We start from the raw sequence: 23852 nt of genomic DNA on the forward strand, positions 1-23852 counted from the left end.
CTCTGCATCCGCTGACCCGCTCTCTGATTTTATATGACCGACCATGTCGTGGCCGAGTTGCTATTGTTACCAGTACCACCAACAGTTTACTGTGGAATATTTAGTAGCAAGGAATTTCAAAACTGGACTCGTTGCACAGGTGGCATTCTATCACAGTACCACACTGGAATTCACCGAGCTCCTGAGAGCAATCCATTTTTTTCACAAGTGCTTTTAGAAGAATGATTCTGGACACTTGTGACCATTGAAGTGATTGGAACATCTGGGACTACAAGTTTCAGATGAAAATGCAGCTATTTTCCAACCAACCAGACACAGAGGGGGATGACAAGGAGGAAAAGGCTGCAGTGGTAGACTGAAAGCACTTTTATTCAAATCAAATCACTTTTATTGTCACATCACATGTGCAGGTACACTGGTACAGTACATGTGAGTGAAATTCTTGTGTGCATAATGTTGAAGTTCCAGTAGTGAAGGTGAGGTGTCTATGAAGTGTTCAGCAGTCTGATGGCCTGATGGAAAAAGCTGTCTCTCAGTCTGCTGGTGCGGGACCGGATGCTGCAGAACCTCCTTCCTGATGGAAGTAGTCTGAACAGTTTATGGCTGGGGTGATTGGAGTCCTTGATGATCCTCCCCGCTTTCCTCAGGCACCGCTTCCTGTAGATGTCCTGGAGGGAGGGAAGCTCACCTCCAATTATCCGTCCAGAACACTGTACTACTCTCTGGAGAGCTTTGCGGTTGTAGGCGGTGCTGTTGCCATACCAGGTGATGATGCATCCAGTGAGGATGCTCTCAATGGCACAGCGATAGAAGGTCCTGAGGATGCGAGGGCTCATGCCAAATCTTTTCAGTCTCCTGAGAAAGAAGAGGCGCTGTTGTGCCTTCTTTACTGTTTTGTTTATGTGTACTGACCACGTAAGATCCTCAGCCAGATGTACACCAAGGAAGCGGAAGCTGCTCACTCTCTCCACAGCAGCACCGTTGATGGTGATGGGGGTGTGTACTTCTCTGCACCTCCGGAAGTCCACTATCAGTATCCCGGGAGTTGATTTGAGATGTGGTGCTTGTATTTGGAAAGTTTTGCTCCATGCAGGTGATACAAACCATCCTTAAGCTGTGAAAACAGAAAAAAAAAAATTCAAAAAATTGCTACAATATTAGTAGTGGCAAAATCTAAAGTTTTGTACATCCTGAGGAAGAAAGAAAGCACTGATGAACTCAGTAATGCAGAAAGACTTAGACATCCATGGAAGACAACAGAGGTGGATGAACGCAGAATCATTTCCAGGGTAAGGACAAACCCCTTTACAACAGTCAACCAAGTGAACAACACTCTCCAGGAAGTAGGCGTATTGAAATGCAAGTCTACCATGAAGAGAAGACTGCATGAAAATAAGTACAGAGTGTCCACTGCAAGGTGCAAGCCACTAATAAGCCTCAAGAATAGAAAGAACAGATTGGACTTTGCTAAAAAACAAACAACAAAATAAAACATCTAAAAAAGACAGCACAGACAGATTAAACCAAGATCAACCGCTACCATAATGATGGCAAGAAAAAAGTATGGAGAAGGCGTATATCAGCTCATGATTCAAAGCATACCACATCATCTGTAAAACACAGTGGAGGAAGTGTAAAGGCTTGGGCATGCAAGGCTAGCAGTGGTACTGGGACACTAGTGTTTTTTGATGATGTGACACAGGACAGAAGCAGCTGATTGAATTGTGAGGTGTTCAGAGAGATACCGTCTGCTCAAATCCAGCTAAATGCAATGAAAATGATTGGCCAACATTTCATAATACAGATGAACAATGACCCAAAACATATAGTCAAAGCAACCCAGGAGTTTTTTAAAGCAAAGAAGTGGAATACCCAGAAGAGCATGTGTTGAAGACTAGACTTCAGACAGAAAGACCCACGAACATAAAGCAACTGAAAGGCCTGGTTGAACATTAATAAAGAGGAAACCCAGCATCTGGTGATGTACATGAGAACAAGACCTCGGGCCTTCATTGCCACCAAAGGGTTTAAACCAAGTATTAGAAATGAACAATCTATTTTCAGTTATTTATTTTGTCCAATTACTTTTGAGCCCCTGAAATGAAGGGATTGTGTTAAAAATGTTTCAGTTCCCCACATTTAATGCAGCCTTTTTTGTTCAACCCACTGAATTAAAGTTGAAAGTCTGCACTTCAACTGTATCTGAGTTGTTTCATTTAAAATTCATTGTGGTAACAAACAGAACCAAAATTATTTTTTTTTAAAGTTGTCTCTGTTCAAATATTTATATACCTAAAGGTATAACCTACCACATTGTGTCTGCTGTCAGAGTTGTATTCCATCAATGCCATAATCTCCTTGTCGGTGTATGTATGTTATATATACACAAAACTCTAAGTGTTCAGTATGAATATACAAAAACTATTCCTCATCATTTGGAACTTATTTATTCCCGTCAATGCTTCAACGTTTCCTTATCAGCTGTCAGACATCCATAGACAAACAAAACTCGTAACAAATCGTTTTGATCGTTAAATTTGTTTTCTTTTTTTCCTTCTGTCACTTTCAATTTTGAGAAAAAAAGACTACAATTTAATAAATCTTCCTTAGGCTATAGCTGCACTCAGTAGAGTCTCCACTGTCTAAAGAAACTTTTTACTGACTTGACACTTTGAAGGGAGGCGAGTTGATAGAGGATAGGAAAAGCTTGAGGCTGAGGCGCAGACAGACAGTTGATGGACACTTCTTAACCCCTCAGGGACTTGCTGCATTTGTCTACTTGAGCTTGTTGTACAAGTCATTGCTTTTTAGTCTTAAAGTCAGAACTAATGTAGTTTCCTTGCAGTTGTTAGAGGAGTCACAAAATATAATACATGTCTTAATTTGTTATGATATTGTAAACATAGTGCTGTGAATTTTTAAAAAGTGTTTTGGAGTTTTGCTAATGTGGACTCTAAACATGTACATAATGATGAGATTTAAATTCAAAGCTAAATCTCTTATTCAAATACTGTTAATTGGGAGTCAGAGCCTTAAGCTCTACTGTAGAACACCCTTTAGGTGTACTGCTATAGGGGGACTTCCCATGATGCAATGAGAGCTTGTCTTTCACTCTTCTCTTTTGACTACCCATCTATTTGCCACTATTTGCATGTCATTAACCTTTGTTCCTGTCTTTCAACTCTACTCATGGCAGATGGCTCCCCCTACCAAAACCTGGTTGTGCCAGGGGTCTCTTCAAGGGAGTTCTTCCCCCCCACCATTGGAGTCAGATTACTCACAGTGGATCTCATGGCTGGTGTTCATGCTAATATTTGGAAATTGTTTACCTTTACAAGATAAAATGCTTTCAGACAATGAAATGGTGGTATATAAACGAAACTACAGTGAACTGATTACTTAAATTTATTGTGTCTATGAATTTAAAGCTATCTACTATTTAACCACACTGTTATCTTTCTGGATTATTTGTTGGTGCTTTTATGTTTTTGTGTCTGATATATTTGCCTTCATATTTATTTTTCTTAAATGAAATCTGCAGGATTTTAAAAAATGCATGTATCCAGGAATCCATATTGTAAGCAGTGTAATTTATTTTTTACTATTTAACTTTTGTAACTTATGTCTGACATATAAAACTAATTCAATGTTCCATATTAAGCAGCTGTTGCATTTAATAACTTACATGTCCTTTAATCTTTATAAAATGTCCACTTTCTTTTCTCTAATATATTGGTACTGCACAGAAGCTAAAAGAAAAAGAATGTACTGGATTTCTCAATTAGCTTAAACATAGAAATAGTAGACAGCTAAATTGTCCCGAGGTATTTGAGCATTTTCAAGCCAAGAACATCATGACCTTTGCACTGTCAATTAGCAAACATTTAATAAGCCAGGCTGAAAAATCTAGTTTTAGACCACTTAATGTCTACCACTGCCAACTCACTGCGCACATTCTCCCAAAATAGCTCTCATAATACCCTCAGTATGTAATCATCAGTTTTTCAGGAGGAATTCAATATGCTTGTAGAGTTAACCAATCATTTCGAATGTGTTTGGAGAGAATTATAATTCTTATAAGTCACAAATGTGACTTAACTTCATTGGCAAAGAAAATATTTACAGCAGATTGAAGACAAGCCCTGAACAAATGTCAGATTCTGAATATTTTCTTGGCAGTACCCACTGACCCATACAGAAGCCCCTCACACAAAACATTTCCCTGTAATGTAGTGTCCAACCTTTCACATGTGCTGCCTTTGGAGAGTGTCACTGTTAACATGGTGGAATGAACATCAAATTCCTTTTAGGGAATTACAGTCCTATAAGGTCTGTCCTTTTTTTTTAATCACTATCTGAATCATTTTTTTTAGCATAAGCTCAACAGGAAAAAAACATGGTGAGCAAACCAAGCCCAGTTAAGGAAACAGTTCAACAGAGCTCTTAAATCCCTTTCCTGAAAAATGTCTTGGTGCCAAAGTGTAAAAGGCTTTGGCTAATGACTTTAGTAAGAGTGTGAAACACACATCCAACAGAAAAGGGTGGGACTGGCCTAGCATCTGGAGAATATGCCTCGAGATCCAAATTCACCGGTTAAGACCTTCCCTCCTAAAAGACAGCAAATGCCTGCACACTTCTCCTCCGCGTTATCTTCTTGTTGTAAGAGTGGCAAATTGGCACAGCTACTACTAGCAGTAGGTTTACAAGTTGGCTTAATTAATATGTGGAAATGACTGTGGCTGCTGAAGCAGGATTTATATGAGCAAAAGTCAGCCAATAACCCTTCCATGCTCTGATAGACAGCCAAGAACAAACAGTATGGCTTATAGTCATGTTAAGGAATTTTTCTCTGTGAACATTACAGTAAAGTATGTCCTCTTAGATGACTATATTGGCCTGGCTCATCATTATGGGATTCTTTTATATAAAACATGTTAAAATTAAAACAAGTATGAGACTCCCCTTGTATTCATATACCACGAGACAGTGTGGTGGCAAATGTTAAGCTAATTTTTAGCTCAATCTCCAAGGAAACATAAAACTGTGCTGTTTTCTGCCGCAGACAGAACAGCATTATAGCATTATAATGACAATAACTGAGCTTTGTGTGGATTTTTTATGAATCTATCATCACTCAGCAGAGACCACTGCTTACTGTTGGTTGCTCTTGAACATTCACATGAATATCTTGAGCCTAGACAGATAATGTAAGTGCTTGACAAGGAGAGCAACCAATAATCAAAGTGAAGTTAACTGCAGACTACAGACTGACATTGTTGTAAATATAGCCAATGTGTAGGTGGTCCAAACTGCTTGCAAATGAATAACAAGCACAGACATGACCCAAGAGAATCACAGACAGAGCATGAGGGTACTTCTGCATGAAACATGGCACTGTAACAGCTCACGGGTCTTCCCTCTCTCAGAATGTATTGCAGGGGCATCTATGAACAACATTCTTGTCTGTGAAAGTGAAAAACGGGAAACAAAGCTGATAACAAACAAAGAACTTCATCGGCGGGATCCCCTTGTGGGCAATGGCATCACTCAACCATTTAATTGGATGGGACTGACATTTGCAGAGCAGGGTGTCACAGCATTTGCACGAGTGCAGAGGCCCAACTTGCTGCCATACAGATGCATCACGCTCCAATGATTCAAGAGGCGCCGTTTTCCTCCTCTGAAAAGAAAACTCCGTCACACTCAGCAAAGTCACACTCAGCACAGTCAAATGCATTTGCTCACACATTTCAGTTAATGGGCGACTTGGGGAGACGCCGAGGTGCGGCTGGAATAACATTCAATAAGCATGTTCAACCGGCCTACACATTTCCACCCAAATGTACTAAAAGACATCCATGACTATCAACATCACATAATTTCACAAGGCTCAGTATTCAACTTAAATATATATACTGTATCTGCTGTATCGCGCCAGATTGTATCCAAAAAGAGCATCTTTTGCTAAAACCTGTGTCACCAGAGAAAATGCACAACATCCATTTATGCTGCTTGACAAGTACAACACCTTTTCACTGACAAGAAAAATACTTCAAAAGTTATAGCTGACAGTTTGTGTTTTCAGTCAGCTATAGTGTCATTGCAATTTACTTTGCTAATGTCCGGTATTTAAGCTTAAAATAGCTCTCACTCAGATCATTAAATAAACCCATACAGCGCAGACAGCTTATTATCTTAGTCTAGTACTAATACTTAGCAGTATCTGTTTTTCTATAAAGATTTAGAAATGGGAGAAGCAATAAAACAAAGCTATGAAAATTAGATTTTTAATTTAGTTGGTAGTTAGAAAACATAGCCTCCTGGTGATTCTAATTCCATGTTACCATCTCGAGAGAATCATCATTATCCAGTGGATTACTGTTTTATGTTACTATCATCAACAATCAAGAAAGCAACCAATCAAGTTTAATCCAGGTAACAACTCCCTCATGACTGCTGCTATTCTAATCCCCTCCAGAGAAACGAATTAAAACAAAAAAAACCTCTGAAAGACAGAGAGAGACAAGGAGGCAGCATAACAGAGGCGCAGATAGGAACATTCAAAGAGACACACAGTTAAATACCTAATGACATTTATATGTAGTCTGCAAATATATTATGATCCAGCAATTTCATGTGTAATTTATTGTGAGAAAACATTGTTTCATTGGTGCACTTGAGATATAACCCAAAGGCACGCGATGTGGGGGAAATTTTTAAGCCTTGTCCTCTTCCTCCTCTATGCATTTCGCTCAGTTCTTGGCTCTGTTGTACTTACGCATCGTAACTGCATCATCCACACTGACCCTTATGTTCTCTCACATCTCTTGTTTTAATATACTTTTACTGTTTTCTGGTAAATTAACAGACCAGACACATCTCTGTCTGTGACCCTAAAAAAAAAGAAAAGAAAAATACACAAACAACAAATCTCTGAAATCTCTCATTAATCTGACTAACTGTAACTCACACATTTTTGCAGAGATATCATAGATTTCAGAGGATGAACCCCAGGAAAAATTACACATTACTTATACTTTTTACTTTTCATAAAGCACCATCACCAAGTCACTGTGATTAACTAATAAATAAAACAAGGGAAGTAAAAGCATCCCCATTTCTCAATTCTCAGGGTGAGGAAAGTTCTAGTTTTGCTACCCTGCTTTTTTTTTTTTTTTTATTACATCGTAGGGTCCCTGCCAGCAGACGATGACATTTAAACAAACTGTATTTCGATGATAATTTCACTATTTTCAGCAACGGATGAAAACAAGTAATAATAAAATCGTGCTTTTTTTTTAAACAACCCTTTGAGCTGGTTCAGTCAAATCCATCACTGATCGTTTGCCACAGCGTGACTTGGCTGTCAGTCAGTGTCACTCCACACTGAACTCTGACTAATGACAAATTGAGAAATGTGACATTTAACAAAACTGGGATGAAAAGAAGAGATAGGGCTAGCGTATGCTGAACGAATCTGAGCCAGCCCAACTTAAAAGTCGAATTAATGGAATGACGAAATCATTTCTAATGATTCAATGTTAGTTCATTTTACCAGCCTGCTCTCTGACAGGACCATAAACAGTATAAAACATGGTAGGACCTTAAGCCTGCATTCTTTTAAATGGCCACCAGGGGACAATCTCTGTGGGGGTGGTGGCAAAAAAAAACCCTAAACCTTCCAACAATATAGAAGTCTACAGGAAAACTGCTCTCTGACTTGACCTCTGTAAACACTTTCTTGCCACATTCATGGTCTCCATCACTCATTTTGTGTCATAGTGAATAAAAAGTTAGGCTGTTTCAGAAAAGAAAGATTATGCACAGTATGATCATTGGCTTGGTGCTTGTAAATGACATGTCCTTAGCCAATGAGCATGTGGGTTCACAGTCAGATCCACCCCTTTTTTGTCAGATTGAGTTCAAAACACCAAGGTGGCAACAACAAAAACACTCAACTGGATTCTTCCAAACGTCACGGGAGGCATGTCAATGTTTTCTGCTGTCTATGGATAGGACAGAATTCAGAAGTATCTCATGCTGTTTGACACAGATATTCTGCTTTCTCTCTGTATCTGTGTTGCCTTTATTCCTCTATATCATTAAAGCTGCAAAAGATATTGGTGCTAGTAAGAGTAGTGAGAAAAATAAACAGCTGAAATTTGACAGTTACCATCACATTACTTTGATTTGCTAATGGGAGCTGCTCAGTACTCAGACCTTGTGAATATTGAGGTTGTACAAGGTTTCGTTTTACAACTCAACTTGGTCACATAGAAATAGGTGAAATTACTGTAATCTCTTAGCAGTGCATTGGCCACAAGCAAGTTAATTTGCTGCTTAAAGCAAGCAATAATTAAAAAATAAAAACTATGACAAACAAAAGTGAATAATAACTCTTGGGTTATTTTCATAAAGTTTAAAAATTGTTTTCCACAGACACGGTTTTTGTTGTCAACACATCTAACAGATTTGTCATTTTATTTTTTTTCCATTTAATTTAATTCATTTAAAAGTTCTGTAAGCAGTTTGTTCTTCTTTTACACTGAAGCTAGAAAAGTTAAATTCTTCTAATAATAAACAATTCAATTTAGCCTACTTTCAGTTTTCACACCTCACAGTATAAGAAATATCTAAATTTGGAGAGATTATATATATATATATATATATATATATATATATACATACACACACATATACATGTGTGTGTGTGTCTTTTCGTGCATCCTTGGGTTGCTTGGCTGTCTCAGGCTGTGCGATTACGTAAAGTCAGCTTTCCAGCTGTAACTGACAATACTTTAAGCTTGAATCTAATAAAGTCAAGCTCACAGGCTCAGTGTGTTTTCTCTAGCATGCAGTGTACCAGTGTGTGTATAATACCTTCTGTACAAGCCCCAAACACTTCTCTTTCCTTTCTCATCCCACATCACCTCGACTTTGACTTCCAAGCTTGGCAAACTTAGTTTATCTACAACATAATGAGATAAGAAGGGTGGTCATAAAGAATAAGGCAATAAAATCCCAATCAATAACCAGAACAAGGCATATGCAGTTTGTTGCAATGCTTAAGTGTAATTGTAATTATAATTTTAAAAAAGCCCAAACATTAATCTTGTGCATACAAAATCCTCCACCAGCTGTAGGTGAGTTAAAAAGTGATTTAGCCGTTTAGTTTATGCTGAAGAGATCTCAAGTTTCAAAAGTCTGAACATGATAACTATTGGCAGAATAAGGACATTTTAGAAAATTAAATACATTCAAAACTAATGTGTAATTCTTTTGCTCGTTGACATATTTCTAACTCTTTTATATATCCTGTATTGCTTGCCTGAACATGACATATAAATGGAAAATTTCTAAATATCTATAAAAAACATCTAAACCATACAGGAAATTATCCTGACATAAAACTGACATGAAATAACATGAAAATGGTCCTTGACTCTGTAACTTTCTGTGGCATAATCATACTTACTTTTAAAGCCTTAAAATTTCAACATTTCCTGACAATGGCTTTACTGAGAACCTAAACCGATAGACAGGCCAGATAAATGCTTGAAGGTCTGAGTTTTGCCTGTATAATCCAGGTGTTTTTTAAAAATTATATATCACTTCCCTTTAAATACAGAAATGCAACAAATACTGTTGCAGCTGTATCCAAACCTAGCCCACCATTGGATATAAACAGAACAAGATCTGATTGTATGTATTACAGTCAAACATATGCCTTCTTTTAAAAAGAAAATATCATAATAGCATGTCCTCCAGGCCACACATCGTAGCAGGTGGAAATAATCCGACTGAGAGACAGGATAGCATCCCCTGAGGTCTCCTGTCAAAGTGATATTCTGTTCATTGCAAGAACTCTGTAAGGCATGACCTGCAGTTGCACTGAATAGGAACAATGTTAGGGAAAGATCAGACTGGTGTTTCGGTAATGTTGCGCACTGTATGTTCACAGTTCAATATAAACAAATCAAACTGAGAAAAAACACATTATCATATGGAAAAAAACAACACTCACACCGTAGCAGACAGAGTGCCTCCAGAAAAAGGCAAATGAATTGTGCAGTTATTGTTACCAAGTGGAAGATATGGGAGTTCCATGATTTATAAATAAAGATGTGTAATTTCTCACTTTCTAAATGGAGGTCTAGAGCAGGGCCAGGAAACGGAATGGATGGAAGGATAGGGAGAGAGAGTCCTACAAACGTTTATCCCTTCGTAAACATGGAGTTTCACTCAGCTCAAACATGTGAAATTGCCTCCCTGGTCAGTCAGATGCACTGATGGAGATAAACCAAAGTGACATAACGGCTACATCTGTGACAGCTCAACAGTCTCCTCCATCTCTTTTCCCATGCTCTCTCTGTCTTTCTTTGGCTTTTCTGTCTCCGTCCTCTCAAGGGCATGTTGCCACTGTGAACAGAGACATATCTTTTGTTATCTCCCCCCCCCCCCTCCCCCCAACCCCTTTCTTGCCTCTCTCTTTCTCCTCCTTGCTCAACCCATATCTTGTTGTCTCTCCACTGATTATCAATGCAACACCTTTAATAAGATCCATCAGCCCACCACTTTCCCGCCCTCTCACACCCACTTCATTTACACGGGGAGTGAGAATCAAAGACGGCAAGTAATTTGGGATAAAAAGAAGATGGATGTGCCTGTGTGTGAACAACATGCTCAAGAGCCCCACTGCTAGCACAAGATGGAGAGGAGAGCACCTTTGGGTTAGGGACTTGTTAGTGCCTAGTGCTTTCTCCATCTTCATTCAGTAAACACTATCCGAAAGGATGGTGTTGGTACCTCTTCACACTGTGTTATATTTGTTACAATGGTTTTAGTTTTGGAGAATGGCCAATTCCAAAAATGGTGAAGAACTACAAAACTTTTAAGGTGTTTACATGTTATCATCTCCAAATCATCACTTTTTGACATTGGCAAGAGGGTCTTGTCACTGGAATTAAAAGCCACAAGAAGAGGTTACTCCTAGACCTTATTTTTGCACCAGGGAAGAAAAGTAAAATATGAACCCAGAAAATGACTCAGAGCCAATGCATTAAGTAATTAATGTTATTTCAGCATGATTAGAGCCTACATGTGTATTCTTTGAAAATTAACCCAACACAAACACATGAGCCAGGTGGACAATCGTGACTATCTCTCCCCTCTCAATTGATGGGTTGTCACATGTGTTCCAGCCATTTCTCAGCACAGAGATGATGACAAAAATGACATGCCATGATGGCTCAGTGTCACCGTTTGTATGACTATTTTTAACACAGGATGGCAAGCGGTGGGAAACACTGGAGAGATCTCCTCCTATTGCCATCAGCTTTCAAAAATAATAACAAAAAATATTCCACACTTGCAACTGATCTGTCCTACTGTCACTGTGAACACATCAGTGAAGTGGTATCTGATAAACATACAGTGACACCTATCAAGAAATGTCTGCATATCTTCTTCTTCTTTAAAAATCAATATGCCTTTGTTCCACAGCTTGCAACGTCCTCACATACACTGTGCGGCACATTCCTGAACAACGTAGGCTCAAAGAGTTGCAGTCATTACAATACCAAATCAAATGGTACCAAAACAGGTGACATGGATATACACTAAGCCGCTGTTACATCATTTTTCAATTTTCAGAGGCTACCACTGACTAATGGCATCATGACTAGATGAGGGAAAGCTCTTTGGTGGCTCATCCATAAGCTCAGGGTCAGTGGTTTCACAACATATGAGCTGCCAACACTGAGAAAAAGAAGCTGAGTAACGCAGCTGACATCAAGGCTGGGAAATACCTAGGTTTTTCTTCTTTACAAGGATTCACTTCAATATATGCACACAGCTAGGCAGCGTGCGGTACAAGCCGAACGTAGAGGAGAATGTACAAATAAATAACATACTACTACAAGAAGATTATCATAAACAGAGCAACTCTGTTTGTTTGGGCTGGTTTGCCATGATGGGTCTCGTGGTGAAAAGTGTATCCCCCACAAGACCCTGTGACATGCACAACTGCTGAAGGGCTGTCCTCAACAATCACATCTCCCCCCAAAAGGTCCAGACCAGGAAACTGAATAACACAAAGGGCAACAGCCTAAAATAATTACCAAACCCATAGAGATTTCCCACTTAATACAGAAGCCATGAATGATCATCATCAAGGCTACACATAAGTCAAAAAATACAATACAAAGAGATAAAGCAGAATTTTAGCAAAATCCAAGTCGGCAATTAAAAAGTGTTGTTGGATGCTGTTTACCGCTTTCTTACCGAGTCTCTTCTCATGTAGTCTTTTCTATAATCATGAAACGGTCTTTTCTTTATTAGAAAAATGGTTTTCAAGTCACAAACACTGGAAATGTAGTCAAAAACTGTTGTTTATCTGCAGCCTCTCGTGGGCCACACTTTCGCCATCATTTCTCTCACACCATCTTCACTGCTCAACTTCCCTCCCAACATACCCATATATCCCACTTCTATAGGCACCCCTCGTGTTTGCCCATGGACACTTATCATCGATGCACACAACATCTTTTCTTCATCCCCATCGATCTTCTTATTGAAACAAGCCTCATTTGCAGTCTCCTTCTTGACATTTTTTTCCCTCTCCTGTCTCATTCTTTTCCAAACTCTGACAGGCTGTGCAGATTTTGGCAGTTTGCTGTTCTTCCCTAATCCTTCGCCAGACTTTCTTCTTTGCAAATATACAGAGATTTCAGAGAAAATGCATTCAGACATCAGATGGTCACAAAGACTTTCCAGCTTGTGATATACAGTTTTTAAAATAGTAGGGGGGGAAAAAAGAAACACAACAAAAAAGCCAGTCATTTTACTTATGGTGACCAAGCGAATAAAGTGTAACTGTTAGTGTACAGCTGGACTTCCTGATGCTGGAAAAAAAAAAAGTATTTCATTTCCTAAATTGTGATATGTTGGAGTTTAAGAAAATGGTTCGAACATATTTAACTTTAGCTTACATGGTTAGTGCCTTTGTTTCACTAGAAAACTGAATCACTAGTATGTATTGCATCTGTATTACATCATTATGGTTGAGATAATATGTTACAGAGTACGTTCATCTGACTGCTTAAAATTGCCATTTGTGTTGAACATGAGGAACTCCGTACGCTGGTTTGTGTAGCTATTGTATGATGCATGTTGACAAATATTTCTGATTTTAATTATGCTCCTTTTATGCCTTCAATATTACTTCAAATGAGGCAATGAAAGTGGTATAAATTTTTTAATGGTTCCAGGGTAAGCTGTGCAAAATCTAATAAACATTCTCAAGTGATGTCATGCAAGTCAGTGTTGGCTACACTAAACACTATGCTGCAAACAAAAAAGAAAACACATGTATAGAGAAGGACAGAGTACTGGGGGGTGAAAATGCTGACGTCCACCAGTGCTACCCCTCAGCCTCCTTGTACATGCACCTGTGGAATAAATTTGAAAAATGCTGGGTGATTTTCAGGCCTTAACCTTGCGGTCCACGATTTTTAGTAAACGCACCGATGGTATTAATTTTAAAATCCTACATCGCCTTTTTCTCAGGTTATCTTTGATGTCCATTTCACATCATATCTAAATCAGCAGTATCATGTGTTCTTATCGGTAGTCCCATTGCTTGGCTTGAAGCTGAATTAAAGTTTCTTGGCTCCTGCCCACGTCCTATTACCAACGATTATTTCACCTTCACCTGATGTTTGGTCACCACAGTGCTTCCAGTCTGTATGTAGGTTCAGTGACGCAGGCCAAAATACTAACTGGCAATCCACATTTCCATAGCAACCTCTAGTCACTATAGAAAAATGTGTATTCCCCAACCAATTGGCGAGGGTTTGGAGATTACACAGTCAGTGGAAGTGGAACTTTGAGGGACATGCAGTAGGTAATTGGTCCAGGCTTAAATGGACAGTGACTGTTTGAACATATAGATGCACTACTGACATGTGAACAACACCTCTGAGCAATAGTATAAAAAGCCTGATTTTGATGCAACAGAGTGAAACAGTATAAAAATCTTTGCTAGTTTTTGTGGTTTTTTACCTCTGGGTTTGCGATCTCAACTTTGAGTTTCAACTGTGAGTTGAGAAGCTATACCCACAGTATCTCACCCAAACACTCAGTAAAGCAATGATCTCCCTCGCTACTCCTCGACTTCGCTGTAATCCAGAGAATGCACATTCAGAGGAAACATGTCCAGTAGTCGAGAGATGAAGAGTGTGTGTGAGAGATAGTGAAAGACTCGACTGAGAAAGGAGAGAAGAAAGCGGGCCCTGTATCTCATGCCCTCCAGAGATCAATTGTCCGAACTTCTCGATGAGTGCTCTCCCTTGCCCCTGAAGCAGCCAAATCAATGCTTAGGCATGTGTGTTTGCGAGCCTGTGTGTATGTGCATGCTATTTAGGTGGAGAAAGGTAACGGAAAATGGAATCTGTTTAAATATGAGAAGTAGCAGTATGTATGTTAGGAAGTTCCTCAGATTCGATATTCTTAAATCTCACTGAAAAGTCTCCCTACGGTGTTGTTGAATATAAACGTGTCTTAGCAATTGGGACAGCGCTTATTGCTTTGAGTGCTGAATTTCCCACTTTGCATTGCTTTTTAATATGTTACAAAAACACTTTTTTGTGCAATCCCCCTTTTTAGCATCACATCAACAGAGTTTTAACTGACGATGCTCTAGTTAAATAAAATGCTTCTATTTCCAGAACCAAACTCTTACGTTGGAAAAACGAATATCGTCAAGCAGTTGTGCAGAGCCTCAAAGAGCATTAACATTTAAACACATGCATTGCACTGTATTGTTATTGTGAGACGGAAGATTCATTGTCTGTATTGTCCCACTTAATCATTTCACCACACTCTTTAGTGATTCCAGTCTTATGAGTTAGTGCCAACGATGGGACTATTTATTTCTGCATGCTCCCAGTTTGAAAATAAGAAGGAATTACAAATTCCTCAAAAATAGATTTGCCTGCAAAAGAGAGTTTTATGGTCGGTTTATGGATCTGTAAGGGAATGTCATCATTTCGGTAACTATATTTGCAATTTTCTGTGTACTTTCATTTGCCATTGTTTTTACTAGTTGATTAATGCTGGTGGTAAACTTGGGGGGATGCATGTATTACATACACTTTTTTGTGATTTTTACAACTTTTCACTGAAGAAAGCTGGCGATAGAGCAGAGTCTCTCCTTTATTAAGGCCCCTCACACTGGGACTTAGTGGGAGATTTTGGCTTCACGCCTTCCTGCCACGGTTTCAGTAAATCGGCTTTCTGCGGGCATGACAGTCATTAGCCTTGCCCCTGGCAGTAATCCTCTAGTTTCTGTTTCTAATGAAAGTAGAAAGGGTTAGTAACATTCACTCCGTTACTGCTTCTGCTGCTGGGCCCCACAGGGAACCTACAGACTGTCCAAAGCCAAAGCCAGATGCACCTCCTGCTCTACAGGTCAAAACAACACCTAAAAACACCACAAGCTTCAATCACACTTGACTTAAATTTTTAAGACAAGTTCGGCCCAAAAGTACCTATGAGCAGTGTTGGGCACTAACTTGATACTCTATGCGCTCTTGCTTACTTTTGTGTCATGGTCTGTGGGATCTGGAGTGTTGGGGTTTTGGTTATTAAGGGTTTTGAGTTTGTTTTCACTGTTATCCTTATGCTCTTAGTCTTTTTTCTTTTCTTTTGTTAACGCTAGGTTGGGTTTATGATTCATTGTTTAATTTCTTTTTCAGTGTATACATTTCAAGGTCTTAATTCCTGAAACATAAAGTCTTCGTTTCCTGTGTTTCTGTATTCAAGTAATGAGTCTCTGTTTTGGTTCAAGTATACATTTATTAGTTAAAAGGAGTTTTTGTCATATTCTTATTGTCCCAGACTTGTTCAGTCTTTTTTGAGGCCTGCGTCATTCTCTTGAATTAGTTTTCTTTTCTTTTTTTTACTTTGAAGGTTAAGTTTTCTGTTGTGTCCTCTGAACATTTAGCTTCCTGTCTTTCATTCCCTGATTGCTTGGTTCTCTTATTATTATTTGCCAGAGTGTGTCATCTTCATATGTGCTTCAGGTTTGATATTGTTTAGCTTGTATTTTGGCCTTGCATTAACTAAATCCACAATTGCTTTTTTTATTACGTCTGTCTGCTTTTGGAAGCAATGCATTTGGATCCCAATTCTGCAACCTTAACACTTTTGAGTACAGGAAGTTGTTTTTTTGTCTGTTTTGTTTGTGCTTTTTTACACAGTATACTTCAACAAATACTTAATTATAATATATATCTACTTCTACTGTAACTGCCAACAGAGAAAAGGCACAAGTTGTTAAAAATGAAGAAAGAACCTAAAGTTAGATGAAATAGGTTCACAATTTTTTTTAACTACAATTTGAAGTCAGAGCACTGACCAAGGAAATTAATAAGAGACTATGATCATAGATACTGCTTTAATTTAAGCAACATATCCATCAGATAACATACCCAAGGCTCCATACTGACGGTGTTGATGTGAATTTTAATACATGACAGAACCCTTTTGGCAGTCTGCAGTGTCTACCAAAGTTCACCAGCTGTTCAGAAAACCTAAGGTGCACTTGGTGACAGAGTGCAAATTGCACACAAGAAGGACCAAGTGTTGGTCAGGGCTGTCATCAGCCAGGCCGTAACTTCTATCACCTGATAAAGCCAAGCACACACAGCTGGTCATGAGAACTTATTATTTTATTTTGTTCAATCAGGCTTTCAGTATGAGAAATGCCAACCTACATGAACAACATTATTAATTATTGCATCTCTAATCTGTTATTAATCAACCAATGTTTAGGAACACCCTGCTTTACGTTTAATATGATTTGCTCTTAAAACACACACAATTCTTTTTAAAATTTGCTGCACAATAAATTTCCCCTATTAAAAAATCCCACCACTGAGTCCATCAGCCTAATCAGTTCTGGTCACTGGGAAGCATCACTCGGTGTCACTCTCATGTTCATGAACTCCTTTTTAGACAGCTTTTAATATGATGCATTGATGTATTTACACAAGCCTCTACACTTAATTTTAATGTGTTTTTATCCAAACTGTGAAGCACTTCCTGTATTTTAAAAGTGTTTTACCAATAAAATTACTATAACAAATCAAATAGGCTATGACATCATATTAACAGAGAACTGGTAGTAAGGGGCAAGAAGTGTACAGGTTGGATCTATGCATATGTGCTGCTGACATCAACTTCTGAAACTCTGACGCTGCAATTGAAGTAAAAAAAAAAAATTCAGGTTTTACATTTTTTAACTAATTTTGATGAATAAGAACAAATGTTTGACTTAGTTTTGGGAATTTGTGACAGGAGTGGGATAAAATGTGGTTCTGTCTGTCTGTTTTGTTTAAGCAAAACAGACAGTTTTATTTCCTATTGATTTTTTTTTTTTTTTTACTTTTTGCTCATTGGATCACTCAGGTGATATTTTTCCTAAATCAGATATTAGATGTTAAGTTTGACTGAAGTTCCTGATCTGTATGTTTCTATCCACTGCAGCAAAATAACTGGCTGAAGCAAGTGCTTCGAATAAAGTTTTATTATAGTGTATCTTCCACTTCAGTAAGCCCTTTTGTACTTTGTCCTGTTGTACCTGTGAGCTAAGACAGCAAGTGTTCTTGGGGTGAATAGACAGTCGATGGCAGACCTACTGCATTGCACTTATTGTTGTGCTTTAGCAAGAAAAAAAAGGGCCTTTATCCCAAAAAAAAAAAAAAAACTATCGAACTCTCATATTTAAAGCCACATTTGCAGGGATTTTAATAGCATCCAGTCAGTGGAAACCATACCGATGTGCCCTCCATCTTCAGGTTTACTCTTCAAGGCATGATGCCACGCTGTTCTGCAGTAAGTCATGTCATCTGCCTGGCCAGCAGGAACCCATATTTAGAAAGTACAAGTTACTGTCATAGAATGAATGCATATTTACTTATTCCTGTCTGTTATAAAAAGACCCAAAAACTTGGTTTTAATGAAAGGGCGCCTTATTTTATGTGATCTTTGACCTGCCCTGCTGTTGAGCATAGGAATTTTGATATATTGAGTGTTGCCACTTTTAATATCATCAGCCACATCTGGCAATGTTTGGCTGACAGATGGCTGTGATATGTGACTCAGTCACACATCTCTCTTTCTGGGCTGTCCAGGAAGGAGACAGCATCAGGAAATGTGAGAGGGAGTGGCTGTGAACTTGTTTGACCTCTGCCAGACAATTTTCAGTCAAAAGCACATCATAAGTAAGCTTCTCCAAAATCAGTCTTTGTCCTCTGGTGGCTCCAGTTAACAGCATATTCACAAATATCAGTTTTAAGTACATTATAATAGCTATTGTGATGCATCAGTAAGCGATACGCATAGGTTAACAGAGTTACCTATGGATTTACTCATACTGCGTATGTTTTTAGCCTTTTAGCCTTAACCACCGTATATGCTTTTATTTGCATATATATAAATAAACTGAACATATCTATGCAAATTGATATGGATTTTTAAAATTTGTTTTAATAAACAGAATTTGAAAAAAATTACATGGCAAAACAGGGTTAACATGGTAAGTGTCTCAAAAAGAATAAGATCAGTGAAGTAAAGGCATTAAATGTTTACTTTTAGATCTTTAATTTAATGTGGAAAAAGTGCAAACAAGGTCAAGTGAAAAGATTCTATGCTGACATTTCAAAGTGCAAAAGAATGAAATAGGTGAAAGGACCATTTGACTACCTGTCTGGTATTTGTGTTAATTAATAAAGGGCACGCTTTACAGTGATGCAGCCACATGTATTCCTACCTCCTAGACAGTCCCAGCAACCAGCATTGCCATCTGGGAAGCATCTTTCAATTATGTTTTTTTCTTGGTAAAGCAGCAGGATTGTCTGCCTGTGCTAACTTCAGGGCTAAAGCCAAAAGGTCCTTTGCTCTTCTCCCTCCACCAGGTCCTTAAACAACTTTTTGAGCCTGAAGCCAGTGTTTTAAAAAGACTTTAAGAAGTTTTGGGTGTATGTTCCAAATTAAGCATCTGCAGTTTACTTCCACACCAAAGAAGAGTGCCAAGGCATCGCAGTGCGCACAACTTCCAGCTCTATGGGTAATACCTCTCCTTCTTCCTCTTGAAAGCAGACTGTATTCAGTCTTCAAATAGAAGTCAGGATAGCCATAATCACTGACCTGACACAGGGAGCCATAACAAAGTTCGGATGACATCCTCCAGACTTTAACTGGCATTTGAGGGCCACTCATGGGCTCTAATTGCATCAGGATAACAAGAGGATGGGTTCTTCTTGTTTCTTTTCTGTGCTGTAACCCTTTGTCTGAAAAAAAGGATTAGCAGTAGCAGTGTTAGATTACTGCATATTACCTTCAACTAAAAGAAAAGATATTGCATATTTGGATGTATGTGAGCAACGATCAGCAAGCTTCTCTGAGGCATTGCAAAGGCATAGGTTTCTAGGATCAGGAATAATGTTCTTTCTTGGTGAAGAATCTTACACTGTCCAGGCCGATGCTGCGCACAGATTCCCTTTAATATCTGCCTCTAATAGCTACCTAATAGCTGCCTAGCATCTTTGTGCTGTTAGATCGCTTGACTTAAAGATATTAGCTCAGTTTCAAATCACAGCAGTCTCAGCCACAAGTGTAATAAGAACACACAAAGCCATTCTCCAGTAATATTAATAGCAAGCTCACCACAGTTAATAACATCTTTTCGACAGTAATTTTGTACAGTAATGTATATCAAAATTGATTTTTCCCCCACTCTAGAATACTAAAATACACACAGACACTGAGGAAATGATCAAACTAACATGCACTAACTAGTCACAATGTAATCAGAGTTGTTGTTGTACACTTCTAAAATTGCAATGACACAATAAATGCATGTCATTGTTTCATTGCTAATTTAATGTGTGATTAAACAAAGCCTTCAGCTGCCAAGATGCTTGTCCCATACTTTTTATTCTGCATTGGGAGTTTAAAGACAAAAAGACAATGACTGATACCCATGTGCATTTCCCATTTCCATGCAAGAGTCTTTAGTCCATTTATTTCATTTTTTTGTTCACTGAATTGTTTCTTTGCTTCTTTGTTGTTCTTGGTGTATTTGTTTGCGCTTTGTTTGTTCATCCATTTGTTCTCTGTTTGTCTTATTGTTAATTCATTCATCTGTTTATCTGTTACACATCCTGAGACAACACTGATCAGACTTTAATGAAACTTGAAGAAATGACTGATACATTCAGGCTTTGTGTCTTGGTGGTAGCACACTAACCGCCCCTAATCTCGGCCGGCCTGATTTTACGAGTGGAAATAAGCATAGAATTTTGTTATTTATTGGCCCACTGGGACAGTGTATCATTTGAGAATGGGATGTCTACTGTCGAAATGTTTGTTTGCCATTGCATTTAACTGTCTCCCCTTCCTGATCTATGTTACCAAATTGATTCTTTCTTCTGGTCCTTCATAGTTTTTCTTTCCTCAGCGTTATATCTGAATGGGATGTTAAGAGCGGGGTAATACTTTCTTTTTTCCCTCTGCACTGTCATGTGATTCTCTATCTTTCCCTTTCCCTTCTCCTTTTTATGCTTGATCTCTTTTTATTTTCCTACACAGGCACTGTGAGAGTTAGTTCTTTGAGGTTTATAAGGAGGTCTTTGTTGTACCTGCTGAATACCACAAACTTGACATTACTGAACATTTTGTTGGCAAGAACAGGACATACAGAGCTCCAGGCAACACCACATGTGAACACAGGCGCGCATTCACTGAAATTAGGGAGAAAAGAGCTCCAGAGAGGTGACCGAGGTAAGGACAAAATGTGGCTCTACCAAGTGTTACACATAAAAGTGGGATTCTTGGATAAAAGAACAAACATATCACAGGGGCCACAAGAGCTCACCTCTCACCCTGTGTCCTCCTGACAGCCCAACTCCAACCCACTGCTGACTACTCATAATCAATCATAGGCCCACTATAAATCAATCAATTAAAAACCCACACAAAGCCACAGTAGTGTAATCAATCAATCCAGCCTCTGTGGACGGTTGTTATTGAGAGCCAAGCATTAGATCTATAGTCGCCGGTCTCAAGATGCTGCTGGCCTTAGTGACATTGGCTGAATGTGCATGGAAAGAAATAAAAGTAGGAGTAGAGAGGTGAGACAAAGAGCTTGGGTGTGATCCACTATAGGGTAGAGAAGAGGCTCCCAACACTCCCATGATACATCGCCAGAGCCTGAATATTCATGCCTACGAATCGGGTACCATGGAGGCGCTCAGTTATTCATTATGCTTCTGCAAAAAGAAACACGCCATCATCCCCCTGCGATGGAATATTAATAGTTCCCATTAATAAAATATCCCACTCCCCATCTTAAGTCTTGTCTTCAACTTTCTTGGCCATTGCACATATAAAGGCTTGGGACTTTTGGGATGTGACTATGAAAGTCAGCCAGAGAAGTGTTATTTAGCATATTAGCAAACTTAAAATAATTTAAACGCTACATACTGACCATCTGGCCTAAAATGAGAGAAAGTGTCTTGTTCTCGTTCCACATTTGGACGAACCCTTATATATGAAAATAGAAAGAAAGAGTGTGGGAGGGGATGGCAAGAACAGCTCTATAGCTGTATACTCAAAGGGGATGAATGTTTAATTTAGACCAGCCTGAAAGTATGCTGACATTTCGCCATTGTTAGGAGAGATGAATACATGGGACACTGTCTGCAGGAGAAATGGAAATGTGCATCAAGGTTGTTAAAAATTCAACTGCCCTCCCCACCCAGACATGCAGATCTAGGCTCAGAATACAGTAGGTAACCCGCAATGTTTGCCACTGTAATTCTCCCCTGATTTAGTCTGTGGATGCTATTGTACTCTTCATCTAACTCCACTTGAGTAACACAAACCATGCTTATACAACTCGAATCCCCAGTGCTTTCTTTTACTTGTGAATTGAGCAGAAACGCGTCCATCCTCTAATTTCTTGGACCAACTATTGACATTAACTCACCAATAAATTTCCCTGAGCCATGAGACCCCTGTAGTAATAAGGTGGAGAAAGTAGGACTGCACAGCGTCAAGATCAGCGCCACCACAAGGACTCATGAGGAGTACTTATTAGAAGTCAGTGGGAATAAACAAATAAATGCAGGTGTAGCACAGCAGGCTGGGATTGTTAGCTCTCTGACAACACCGACGAGGCGGGGAGGCGTGAGTGGTCAGCCTGTGGCAAAGCAGTGACACAGAGAAAGAGAGTGTGAGAAAAGAGAAGAAGAGAGAAAGAGTGAGAGAAAAAAAAGCTAGAGAGAAGGTCAAGTACCTGCCACTTCTGTCAGACACTTCTTATAACAGCTGAGCTGTGTCCAGCAGGGTGGCTGGCTGCTTTTGGGGCCTTTCATCTCACAGAGGTGATGGGTGATGAGAGTTTCTCTTCCTCACATTTAAAGTCTGCCACAATACATCCCAGAGACTTGGTAACTTCAGGTCACTGCTGGGTTCCATGGACTTCTGGGAAAACGTCCGTCTAGTGCGGCAAAATGACAAAAGGCTCAGCACATACACACAGAATCTCACATTGGAGTTTCAGTATAAAAATGTATGTTGTGTCGTACTGGTTTTTGCACTGGAGAGAATACAGATAAGGGAGCAGCCAAAAGCAGCTTCTTCTCTGGGGGCATTTAGCTGTTGTTTATGCTATGTCTCTGTTGCAGAGACATTGTAAGTGATTTTAAAAATCTGCTGTGTGTGTGTGTGTATATACATGTAACTATGCCTTTGTGCAAGCAGAACTATCACTAGGCTTACAGGCCTTACCTGTAGGCAGGAGGAGCCGCTTGAACGATGGTGTGACCAGTTCAGCGCAGAATCACAGCCCTGGATCGGAGACAGAGACGAGGCAGAGACTGAGGTTTCAGAGTTGAAAGGATTGTCTGGCCCTCAGAAAAACATTCAGACAAAGACACCAGAAAAGAATGAACTCCTGCCTGACCACTGGAGCTGCAGACCAGCAGACTGTGACTGACTGACAGACTGAGCCGAAGATGGCGATGCGGTCACTGCGCCACACCAAGCCAACTGGCTCACTGAAACAGGATCTGTTTTTCCGACCCCACGGGGAAACAGTGAAGAGCTCCCTGCCATCCCTCTATCTATAGCTCTCTCAGGCCTAGCGCAAAGAGGAATTAGAACTGGAGTTTTGTTTTGGTGGCCTGTGTTTTTGTCACATGTCAGCCAACTGAGTTTTAGGGAGAGTTTTTCTCAGAGGTAGTTCCAGATAGTCTCCTCTTTAACCCCCCTTTCTCCACGTTTCCCCCATCCCCAAAACAGAGTGTCAAAGGACATATGGTTTAGCTAGAAGCACCTGGCAGCCCCATCAAACTGGCAGGAAGATTGAAATTGTAGCAATGGGAGCTGGAAGCAAGAAGAAAGCCTACACATATCTCAAAAGAATGGTCTTCATTACATACATGGAATTCATTACAGTCACTGAGAACATAAGAATGGGAGTGTGATGATGGGATACTGGTGGGAACCAGCTGGGGAAAAAAGGCACATTTGAGTATGGAGAAATTGCAGGACACAGGAAGTAGAAGCTACCTGTTGATGACTTGTTAATTATTTAGACTAATTTTTTAAAAGAAAGTTGCTAACCAAATTTTCCATTTTCACCAGATAAAGTGTTGCAGGACACAGATGTTTAAAATTTTGAAATGCCATGGGCCACATCAAGGACTGCTGTGCCATGTCATTGGACAGTTTCCATGTTGCCATGGTAATATTTTCCACTTGCTTAACAACTCGACAAAAACATA

The 23852-nt window shown here is 39.3% G+C and overlaps 1 long non-coding RNA gene across 3 annotated transcripts; it reads right to left on the minus strand.

Moving 5' to 3' along the window:
• Positions 1-351: 351 nt before the first annotated feature.
• LOC146576478 (uncharacterized) lies at positions 352-23140 on the minus strand. 3 transcript variants are annotated; one of them, XR_014892253.1, is made up of 6 exons: positions 22855-23140; positions 22361-22564; positions 22052-22264; positions 19210-19352; positions 8881-8968; positions 352-1114 (listed from the first exon to the last, which is right to left on the minus strand). It is a non-coding gene; the product is annotated as an uncharacterized LOC146576478 (long non-coding RNA). The 3 variants fall into 3 exon arrangements; XR_014892252.1 differs by lacking the exon at positions 22052-22264 and having other exon boundaries at positions 22855-23130; XR_014892254.1 differs by lacking the exons at positions 8881-8968; positions 22052-22264 and having other exon boundaries at positions 22855-23129.
• Positions 23141-23852: the final 712 nt, after the last annotated feature.

This window comes from Mchenga conophoros, linkage group LG4, assembly GCF_057382185.1.
Source record: "Mchenga conophoros isolate Kocher_MC1m ecotype Shallow Benthic linkage group LG4, M_conophoros_male_GT1.1, whole genome shotgun sequence".
Classification (NCBI taxonomy): Eukaryota; Metazoa; Chordata; class Actinopteri; order Cichliformes; family Cichlidae; genus Mchenga; species Mchenga conophoros.